Source organism: Eutrema salsugineum, unplaced genomic scaffold, assembly GCF_000478725.1.
Source record: "Eutrema salsugineum unplaced genomic scaffold, Eutsalg1_0 scaffold_15, whole genome shotgun sequence".
NCBI classification, from domain to species: Eukaryota; Viridiplantae; Streptophyta; class Magnoliopsida; order Brassicales; family Brassicaceae; genus Eutrema; species Eutrema salsugineum.
The window spans coordinates 5,028,161-5,039,766 of NW_006256867.1; the positions used below are offsets into that span (position 1 = coordinate 5,028,161).

The window sequence follows — 11,606 nt, forward strand, 5'->3', positions numbered from 1 at the left end:
ATAATAATTAATATAATTGTAAATAAATTATTAATATTGGTTTCTAAAAAATTTTTATATACATTTATGAACTTCAAATATTCAAATTTTATTTCAAGTAAAAGTTTGATTTTTGCGATACAAATACTGCTAAACAAGATAAAACCATGATTCCTATCTGCAATCATGTCTTTTATTTGGTCCATATAATGTCCATCAGCTGCCTCTGCTCCTTCAATATCATTCAAATCATATTCAAAATCTATATTGTTAATTTCCGTCTCTGTCATTGCATTTGCAAAATCTAGATCAGGGAAATCTGAATTTTGATAAAATTATTTAATCTCATTGTAGCCATTATTACTCCTTTTTGGATTTTAACACTCAAGACAAAATAGCAATATTACTCAGCACTCTCAACACCATATCAAGACACCTCATCTTTACATTACGATAGTTTTATCAATTCCTTTGTATATGTAAGCAACAAGGCTTAGAAAAAAAGGCAGAGTGAATTTCAGTGAGACATCACTTACAAATTTCATGCACTTCCATATTCTCTAACGCTTTCATCCTTGTATTTTCATCTTTGTATTTTCAATCTTTGGATTTCACTCCTTGTATTCAAATCAAATTTAATAAAGTAAGTTTTAATCATACTTCTTATCTTTTGATTCAAGCTTTAATTTTTTTTTTACAAAGTATAAAACTTATATCTAAGTTCTTATATAATTTTATATAATTATATAAATTTATATACCTTTATATAACCTGGGATTCAAATGGTATATAAGTTTATATAAATGGTATCAGAGCCAAGAAAAATACTGAAGTATATATTGTATAAAAGTTGTTTTCTTAAGACATTTTCAAACAAAAGGTTTTATGCTTAAACTAATCTTGGGTCTCTTGTTAAAAGCTTTCTACCAGCACTTGTCAAGAGGGTCGTCGACGTAGGTGTTCCAGACAGTAAGTGCTAAAGGCAGTGAGACCGTTGGTGAGCCGCAGTTCCGTCCGTCCTTGAAAAGTCCGGGTTAGTTTGCATGTTGCATAGAGCCTAAGTAGAGTCTAAAGCATGGCATCTTCAGTTAGAAAATGGTTTAAGTCTAAACATACTGCTTCTTCTGCGTCTCAAAAAACAATTAATTCAAGAGAAATAATGCCAAAAATTACAATTTTAAACAAAGAAATATCACATGATCAATTACCTCATGTTAATCCTGAAAATATATATCCGATAGGAACTTTTGATTTTAAAACTGCATATTCAATAAAAGAACATGAACAAACTATATCATTACAAAATAAATTTGAAGAAATTAAATTGCTTTCTTCTATGGCATTATAAAGTTATAGACAAAAGAAATTTAATTATATTCATTTTGGTTTAATACAAATAGCAATAAAACCTCTATCCAGAACGAGAATAGATTCCCCTGTACACATGTTATTAAGAGATAAAACTTTATTCAAATTTGAGACTCCTTATTAGGAGCAGTACAATCAAATCTATATAATGGAGCAGTATATTTTAATTGTGCTCCAAACTTTCAAGTAAGTTTACATGATCCTACTATATTTAATACATTAGTACTAAATGCACACTTACCTGAAACTAAATTTCAACAAGAAAGACATGGCTGCTTATTGTTGTATCGAATTTACTTCAAGTAATCTACATCTGAGTTTAATCCAATATGTTTATTGCAAGATGATACAAGTGAAACAACTATACTAGCAGTACATAGTAAAGATACTCCTACATCTACCTACACACCAAAGCAACTAAAATGGACAAAATAACTATTCCCGATCAATGAAAAATAGATATTACCCAACCACCAAGAAATTTTGAGCAAATAACTGTTTCTAGCATAACAAAACAAAGTGACGGAAAAATACTATTAAAATTTGGATCATTTAGAGAACCATCTTCATTAAGAATTAGCTCATTTTATTCTAGATCCTCTTTCTCTGACTATAGAACTGGTAGAACCAGTACTGAATCAGAAGAAAGTGTAGAACAAATTTTAACTAAAAATCAAGAGAAAAAACTAATTAATTTTTGATAATACCTGATTTTGACCACTTTTATAGATCATTTTTAATATCTTATGCAGGTGTTTTCACTCTGTTTTAAAGGTTTTTAAGTGATTTCTATGTTTTAGAATCTCAAAATAGTTTTCAAGATATTTTGACAAAAGGAATGCACTTGGGAGCAAAAAGCATAACTTTAGATAAATTTAGACCGTCGGAAGTTTGGCAGCACACGGAGGTCTTCCCACCGTCTGATCATCCCAACATTTTGACACAGAATAGAGGAGACAATCAGCTTTCCAATACAAGTCGAATTAAAGCAATCCAACGGTTAGATCTCTAGATATGGTCGATACACTGAAGGCGAATCATCACAGTCAAAAGTTCACCCGCGGCCAAAACGTCATCCGCCGGGGGTGCGAAATTTTAGACCGCGGGGAGCTCAATTCCGAGCCTCAGAAACCCATATTAAAGCCCAAGTCACTCCCGTCATTATTCCTGCAAGTCCTAGGCGTTCCTGAGGACTCAAGACACTATATAAACCCCTTTTAAGTCGTTTAGAAAGGTGTACCACATTTTTCACCAGGAACCCTAGAAGAGAAGCTCACCCAGAAGAGGAGCCACCGAGAGGAGCACCATTGGCCCTCCTTCTTCAACCTGTTCTTCGTTTCTAAACTCTGTCTATTTCAATTCTCTGCAATTCTAAATACTCTTGTGATGTTGAATTCAACTATGTCTGAGTAATTTTCCAGTTGGATTTTTAAGGGATTTTTCAAAGGGAATTTCATGTCTTGATCTTATGCTTTATTCGATTTAGGGTTCAAAATATTCTAGGAATCATTCGTTCATTCTTGTTCCCTATGCTGTTTCTGTTGCTAACCGCTTAAAAATTGATCTTAGTAATTGGAGCCATGAGAGTGCTGTATCGAATTACCAGACCTAGAAGTGATCGAGCGAAATCGCTGTAGGAGACGAAAGCTACCTACAGAGAATCGCGAGCGTGGATGAATTCTGTTTTTACTGCATGATCTATTCACAGCATGAGAGCGAGAGTTAATTGCTGTGTTGAGTGATTAGATGATTAGGGTGACGAGAGTTGGCTAATCTTACATGTGTCTATTCGAGTTCGGGATCCTCACTAGTTGATTTCCTTTATCGATTTGTTTGTCTTTTGATCAGTTCATGAACCCCTGCGAAAACCCTTTAGACCCAGCGATTTGTTCCTATTGTTTTACAACCTCTTTTTTTCGATTTGCTCTTAGATTTAGTAATACCAAAACCAAAACCCCCATTTGCTTGTTCTACTAGTATTAAGTCTTGATTGATTCGTACTGAAAGCTCAAAATCTCTGTGTTTCGACCCTTAAGTACTACAGCGTACAGCTGTGCACTTGCAGATATTTAGTTATAAATTTAAAACGTGAAGCTAGAAGTAATCCTTGGTTCTCTTAGCATCAAGTTTTTGGCGCCATTGCCGGGGATTTTGATTCTTTTCGTTGCGACTCTCTGCTTAATTCGGTAGAAATTTTTCTAATTTTTGTTTTTCTTTGATTTTTCAGGTACTTTTTCGATGAGGGGTCAGGAACACATCCTTGATCCTCTCGCTGAAGAGGACCCTTTTCTGGATGGTGACCCATCAGATGATGAGCTTAATGACCCAATCGATGATGGCAATGAATCGATTGGAGAACCAGAGTATGCCAAGAAGGGAGAACAACTGATTGGAGAATGTGATACACACAAATTTTTCATAGATAGGCGAGCAATTTGACCACCTTTACCTAAGGATGGCGACTTTGAGGCTAAGGTACAATACATTAACTATATCAAAAAGTATAACGGTTTTTCTACTGAACACCCAATAGATCATATTGAAAATTTTGAAGAGCTGTGTTCAACCATAATGAAAAATACCGATTACCATATGTGTGTTCTTTTTCCATTCTCTCTAACTGGTAGAGCTAGTAAATGGCTTAAAACTTTGCCACTTGCGTCCTTAAAGACGTGGAAAGAGTGTAGAGAGGCTTTCCTAAGTCACTTTTACACCAGAGATCGTACCAATCTCTTAAGGGACAAGATCCCAAAATTTCAGCAGGAGGACACAGAAGACCTCTATGACGCCTGGGAAAGATTCAGAGATTACCAAAGAGATTGTCCACACCATGGTTTCTCGGAGGAGCACCTGATGACCATCTTCTACCATGGAGTTAATGAAGAACTGAAGTTTTCTTTTGATACCTCTAGCAATGGAGACTTTTCCACTAGAACTGTAGATGAGGCTCACGCCTATATCACTAATCTAGCTGGGAGTATCAGAAATAGGAGGCTTCTAACCCAATCTAGATGTTCTAAGATCGAGGAAAAAGAACCACTTGTTATTAAAGAATGTCTAGATCAAATTAGGGAAGACATCCGGAAGATCCTTGGTACGATTGGTCCGATTCATAACTCTGATGATAGAATTAAACATAACAAACCCTGCATCAAAAAGATGAATGACCTTGAGGTAGAGAGGAGTTTCCAAACTCAGGAGGGGATGCACACTGCCGATGTCTATCAGATTGGAGAGGCTGAGCAGAATCAACCCCACCAGGGGTGGGAGCCTTTCAACCGCGGCAAAACCGACCTCCACCGCGGGTGGGAAGCTTTTGGCCGCGGCCAAGAGGAGTTTCACCGTGGGTCAGAGCATTTTTACCGCGGCTAGCCTGATTTCCAACCCCCTTTTCAACCTTCTTTCAAGCAAACCCAATCTTATCAACCCAATTCCACACTTCCTCCTTATTATCCTTTTTCCAGGATTGAAGAACTAGAAAAAGAGGTTGAAAGACCCCAAGAGGAGATGGAGAGTCAATCAAAGAAGCATGAAGATGCTTTTAACAAGCTCTCCACCCTTTTTCTTCTTCAGATTAGTGATGAATCAAAGGAGACAGATTCTTCTGTTAATGATCTTGATGAACCTTTTTCTGAAAGAATAAATGAATTGGATACCTCTGATCACTTAAAATCAATAACCCTCAGGAGTGGTTTAGCTTACAAGGAACCAGAATATCCAAAAGATTTCAAAGAAGGAGAAAAAGGAGAAGTTTCGGCTAATAAAGAAGGAGATGCAGCAGTTGGGAAAGAAAGAGATAAGGAGAAGGAAAACGCCCCTCAAGAAATTGTTGAAAAAGAACCTATACCTCCTCCTCTTACTCATGTCTACAAGCCCAAACCACCATACCCACGAGCTTTGAAAGGACCAAAGAAGGAGAAAGAAAGAGCTAAGCTGAAAGAGATAATCGAGCAGTTAAATGTGAGGTTACCTTTCATTGAAGCTTGTGCAATGATACCTGCTCTTAGGAAATATATGAAGGGTATTCTAACAAATTCTCTAGCATTAGAAGAAGGTGTTATGATGATAACTCATGAATGTAGTTCCATCTTACAAAACCATGTCCCCCTGAAGAAAGAAGATCTGAGAAGTTTTTTACTCTCTTGCGCAATCAGGAATATGACCTTTGAACATTGTCTATGTGATTTGGGATCAAGCATCAACATGATGTCTCTCTCAGTTGCAAAACGTTTAGGATATCATACTTTCCAGCCCACAAAAATCTCACTGATTCTTGCCGATCGATTAGTCAGACAACCAGAAGGAGTCTTGGTTGATGTATCAGTCATGATTGGAGAAAACTGTATTCCGACTGATTTCGTAGTGCTTGAATTGGAAAGAGAACCAAAAGACCCTCTGATACTCGGCAGACGTTTCTTATCAACTGCAGGAGCAATAATCAATGTTCCGGAAGGAAAGATAGACCTACATCTAGGGAGTTTGATTATGCAGTTCGATATGAACAAGAGTCTTGAGAAACCCACCTTAGATGGCGGGCTCTGTCGGGTTGAAGAGCTTGATGTTATTACTGAGGAAGTTTATGAAGAAATCCTTCTTGATGACCCTTTAAAAATCATCCTCACCACCACAAATGATGATCGAAACCTGCTCGAAGAAGTTTCAAAAGGGTGTGCGCAAATGCTTGATAAAGCCGAGGATTATGCAAAACTTGTGAACTATCTGGACCTGAATGAGGAATCTCACATTCCTACTCCTCCAAAAGATACCTTGGCAGCTATAAAGCTCCAAAAGTCGAGCTTAAACCTCTTCTTGATGGCCTCAAGTATGCTTTCCTTGGGCCAAACTCAACTTACCCTGTCATCATAAATTCTGGCTTAGGTAGAGCTGAAACTACTAAGCTGTTAAATGAGTTAAGAAAGTATAGGGAAGTCATAGGTTATTCTCTTGATGACATACAAGGAATCTCCCCAGACCTCTGTATGCATAAGATAAATCTTGAGGACAATGCCAAGAATTCGATTAAAAGCCACGGGAGGTTGAATCCAAACTTTATGGAAGTGGTAAAGAAGGAGATCATGAAACTTTTGGAAGCAGGAATCATATTCCAGATTTCGGACAGCACTTGGGTTAGTCCTGTGCATGTTGTCCCGAAGAAGGGAAGAGTGACTGTTATCAAAAACGACAAAGATGAAATGATTGCTACAAGAACAGTGACGGGACATTGAATGTGCATCGATTATCAAAAACTGAAAGCAACTCGGAAAGATCATTTTCCTTTACCCTTCATTGACCAAATGCTAGAAAGATTGGCAAAGCACGAATATTACTGCTTTCTTGATGGTTATTCCGGATTTTTCCAAATTCCAATTAGACCGGAAGATCAATAAAAGACGACATTCACCTGTCCTTATGGAACTTTTGCCTATCGGCGAATGCCTTTCGGATTGTGTAATGCACCTGCAACCTTTCAGTGATGCATGATGTCTATCTTCACTGATTTCATCGAAGATTTCATGGAAGTCTTCATGGATGATTTTTCAGTCTATGGATCCTCTTTCGATAGATGCTTAGCAAACTTCGGAAAAGTTCTGCAGCACTGTGAAGAAAAGCATCTTGTCCTTAAGTGGGAAAATGTCACTTCATGGTCCGCGAGGGAATTGTGCTTGGACATAAAATATCTGGAAAAGGTATTGAAGTTGACAAAGCAAAGATTGAAGTCATGACTAGCCTACAACCTCCAACTAATGTGAAGGGAATCCGAAGTTTTCTGGGGCATGCTGGATTCTATAGGCGATTCATAAAAGGCTTCTCAGAAATTTCTAGACCTCTCACACGTCTGCTCTGCAAGGAAACGAACTTTGAATTCGATGATAAGTGCTTGCCAGCATTTCATAAGATCAAAAACACCCTTGTTTCCGCTCCAGTTGTGCAACCACCTGATTGGGAACAACCATTTGAGATCATGTGCGATGCGAGTGATTTTGCTGTTGGAGCTGTGGTTGGTCAGCGGAAAGAAAAGAAACTACACGCAATCTACTATGCGAGTAGAAATCTGGATGAAGCACAATGTAATTACGCGACTACGGAGAAGGAGCTTTTAGCTGTCGTTTTTGCATTTGAGAAGTTTCGATCCTATCTCGTAGGATATAAGGTTATCGTCCATACTGACCATGCTGCAATCAAGTATCTCATGTCTAAGAAAGATACCAAACCGAGGCTGATCAGATGGATACTCCTGCTGCAAGAATTTGATATTGAAATAAGAGATCGGAAAAGAGCAGATCATCTTTCTAGAATTCGAGTAGAAGAGAAACTCCCTTTGAATGATAGTTTGCCAGAAGAAAATGTCTACGCTATGGAGACTATATCTATTACCGTGCAAGAAAAACCATCCCAACCTCCTATACGGCGGTCAGATGCTTTTGACACCCCATGGTTTAGGCATATAGCAAACTACTTAGCTGCAGACGTCGAACCTCCACAATTCTTTGGCTATAAAAAGAAGAAATTTTTAAAGGAAATTCGACATTATTTCTGGGATGAACCTTTTCTCTATAGGAGATGTGTAGATGGTTTATTCAGAAGGTGTGTCGCCGAAGAAGAAATGGAAGGAATACTGTTTGGATGCCATAGTTCAGCGTATGCAGGATATTTTGCGACCTACAAAACGGTTTCAAAGGTTCTTCAAGCGGGATTTTGGTGGCCTACTATGTTCAAAGACACTCATGCCTACATCTCACACTGTGATTCATGCCAACGAATGGGCAACATCAGTAAGAGGAATGAAATGCCTCAAAACTTCATTCTTGAAGTCAAAATCTTTGATGTATGGGGAATTGATTTCATGGGACCTTTCCCAACTTTTTTCGGAAACCAAATACATTTTAGTAGCGGTAGACTATGTCTCTAAATGGGTAGAAGTAGTCGCCAGCCCTACTAATGATGCAAAAGTGGTTATAAAGCTGTTTAAATCAATCATTTTCCCTCGCTTTGGAATTTCTCGAATTGTGATAAGCGATGGAGGATCCCATTTCATCAACAGAGTCTTCGAAAATCTGCTAAAAAAGAATGGAGTCATTCATAAAGTTGCATCTCCATATCACCCTCAGACAAGTGGACAAGTGAAAATCTCTAACAGAGAGATCAAATAGATTTTACAAAAGACAACTGGCGTAAATCGCAAAGATTGGTCTGAAAAACTCGACAATGCACTCTGGGCCTATCAGACAGCGTACAAAACTCCTTTAGGGACCACGCCGTTCAACCTTGTTTATGAAAAAGCATGTCACCTCCCTGTAGAGCTGGAGTATAAAGCACAATGGACTATTAAGGAGATGAACATGGACTTTAAGGCAGCTGGAGAAGAAGAATGCTTCAAATGCACGAATTAGAAGAAATCTGCCATAACGCCTACGAAAACTCCAAGATATACAAGGAGAAGACAAAGGCATATCACGATAGAAGGATCATACATCGATCCTTTGCTCCAAATGACAGAGTTGTTCTTTTCAATTCTCGCCTTATGTTATTTCTAGGAAAGCTACGATCTAGATGGTCTGGACCTTTCACAGTAAAGGAAGTCAAACCATATGGAGCACTCATTCTTTGGGGTAATAAAGGAGATACATTTGTTGTCAACGAACAACGTGTAAAACCATACCTCGCAGAAGAAGAAGGAAGAGACACAATGCTCTTGGCAGACCCGCTGGGCTAGAGCATCATCAAAGTCAAGCTTATGACTTCAAGCAAGCGCTTAGTGGGAGGCAACCCACTTGGTATTTAGTTATTCCCTTTGATTTGCCTTTTTCTATTTTTGCTGCTTTGTTTTTGTTTTCTATAATTTCAGGTTTTTAAACGAAGAACGAATAAGAAGTGAACAGAAATCACGAACCAGAAAGCACATCACCAGGTAAGCACACCTAAACATTCCAAATTTCAATCCATCATTATCCCATCCTCTCAAAGATTTGTCTCTCTGGAGGCAGTGTGATTTAAGTCTCAGGAGAATGTTCATCCTTTACTAAAAAAATTTGGTTTGTCTTGAGTTTTTGTTTCATAAAAAGTTTTCAAAACGGTTTTCAAAATAGGAACACCGGAACAAAATCATATGCTTCTAGACTTTACATGTTAGTTCTTTTATGGTTAGTACTAGACTAGACGGTAGCTAGAGTACTCGCACTACGAACTCCCACCAGAGGATTTCTATTCATGGAGATCTTTTCTGCCAAGATACACTAGCTCATTTCACTTTAACATAATATTGACATCTAATTTTCTCATCATTGGTTTTAGCAGGCATCATGATACACATCTAGGACATCTTTACATCATTATTACCATTCTTTGTTGTCCTAGATAGCCAGTTCATCTTTAGCTGGTACCACACCCTTTACCCAAACCTTCATGTTTAAACCTCATACATTCTCTCTTTAGTTTATATTTACAGATATGTGCACAAACGCCGGAGAGGGAGGAACAACATAGTTTTCAGTCACTTAAGAGAAAGAATGAAAGAGACGAGAAGGAAGTGTGCCAGAAATCGTATGATGCTTTAGAAAAGGTCATTCTTAAAGGTAAATTTCGTGCTCCCTAAGACTCAAAGTAAAAAAGGCATTTTTCCCTTTCAAAAAAAAACGAAAAAAAGAGAAAAAGAAAGAAAGGAAAGGAAACTAAAAGCCTAAAAGAGTCTTAGAAGCCGAAATCGCTTAAGCCAAGACAATAGGTATTCATTTAAGGAGTTATGGATTCACAACCTGGACAAAAATCTAAGTCTGGGGGAACTATAAGGAGAACCTGAAGAAAGGAGATCAGAAATCTTGAAGCAAGGAGAATGTGACTGAAATTGTGGGGGCATTTACAGTTCCATCCTCGCTTGCTGTTTTGCATAATATCTTGTCTCTCCAGAAAAAGATAACCCTAAACACATCAAGCCTTACCATCAAAAAGCCATTTTGAATACCTAGCCTTGATTGCTTCTCTAAAGTCCTTTGATGAGAACCACTTGAACTTTTAAATGAATGTTAAGAGCAAGTTTACTGGAAGATAGGTTTAAGTGTGTAGATTTTTGCATGACAGATCAACGGACTAGTTATGCCTGTGCTTTGGTGAGAATTTTCTAGACTATATCCGATTTGAGCATAATGGCTAAACTCTGGTTTGGAAGCATTGTCTCTGAGATTTTGTTAATTCCTGCGATTTTCAAACCTCTTCTCTAGGATCAGATCTTTGGTTTTGTTTGAGGACAAACAAATGTTTAAGTCTGGGGGAGTTGATAACACCTGATTTTGACCACTTTTATGGATCATTTTTAATATCTTATACAGGTGTTTTCACTCAGTTTTAAAGGTTTTTAAATGATTTCTATGTTTTAGAATCTCAAAAGAGTTTTTAGGATATTTTAACAGAAGAAATGCATTTGGGAGCAAAAAGCATAACTTTGGATAAATTCAGACAGTCGGAAGTTTGGTAGCCAACGGAGGTCTTCCCACAGTCTGATCATCTCCAAATTTTGCCACAAGATAGAGGAGACAACTAGATTTCCAATACAAATGAAATCAAAGCAATCCAACGGTTAGATCTCCAGATATGGTCGATACACTGAAGGCGAATCATCACAGTCAGAAGCTCACCCGCGGCCAAAACGTCATATGCCGGGGGTGCAAAATTTTAGACCGCGGGGAGCTCAATTCCGAGCCTCAGAAACCCATATTAAAGCCCAAGTCACTCCCGTCATTATTTCTGCAAGTCCTAGGCGTTCCTGAGGACTCAAGACACTATATAAACCCCTTTTAAGTCGTTCAGAAGGGTGTGCCACATTTTTCACCAGGAATCCTAGAAGAGAAGCTCGCCCAGAAGAGGAGCCACCAAAAGGGGCACCATCGGCCCTCCTTCATTAACCTGTTCTTCGTTTTTAAACTCTGTCTATTTCAATTCTCTGCAATTCTAAATACTCTTGTGATGTTGAATTCAACTATGTCTGAGTAGTTTCCTAGTTGGATTTTTAAGGGATTTTTCAAAGGGAATTTCATGTCTTGATCTTATGTTTTTTTCGATTTAGGGTTCAAAATCTTCTAGGAGTCATTTGTTCGTTCTTGTTCCTATGCTGTTTCTGTTGCTAACCGCTTAGAAATTGATCTCAGTAATTGGAGCCACGAGAGTGATGTATCGAATTACCAGACCTAGAAGTGATCGAGCGAAATCGCTGTAGGAGACGAAAACTACCTACAGAGAATCGCGAGCGTGGATGATTTCTGTTTTTA

At 38.0% G+C, this 11,606-nt stretch overlaps 1 non-coding gene across 1 annotated transcript; it reads right to left on the reverse strand.

Moving 5' to 3' along the window:
- Positions 1–4,074: 4,074 nt before the first annotated feature.
- Positions 4,075–4,184, reverse strand: LOC112088327. Its single transcript, XR_002900488.1, has one exon. It is a non-coding gene; the product is annotated as a small nucleolar RNA R71 (small nucleolar RNA).
- Between the last annotated feature and the right edge of the window lie 7,422 nt (positions 4,185–11,606).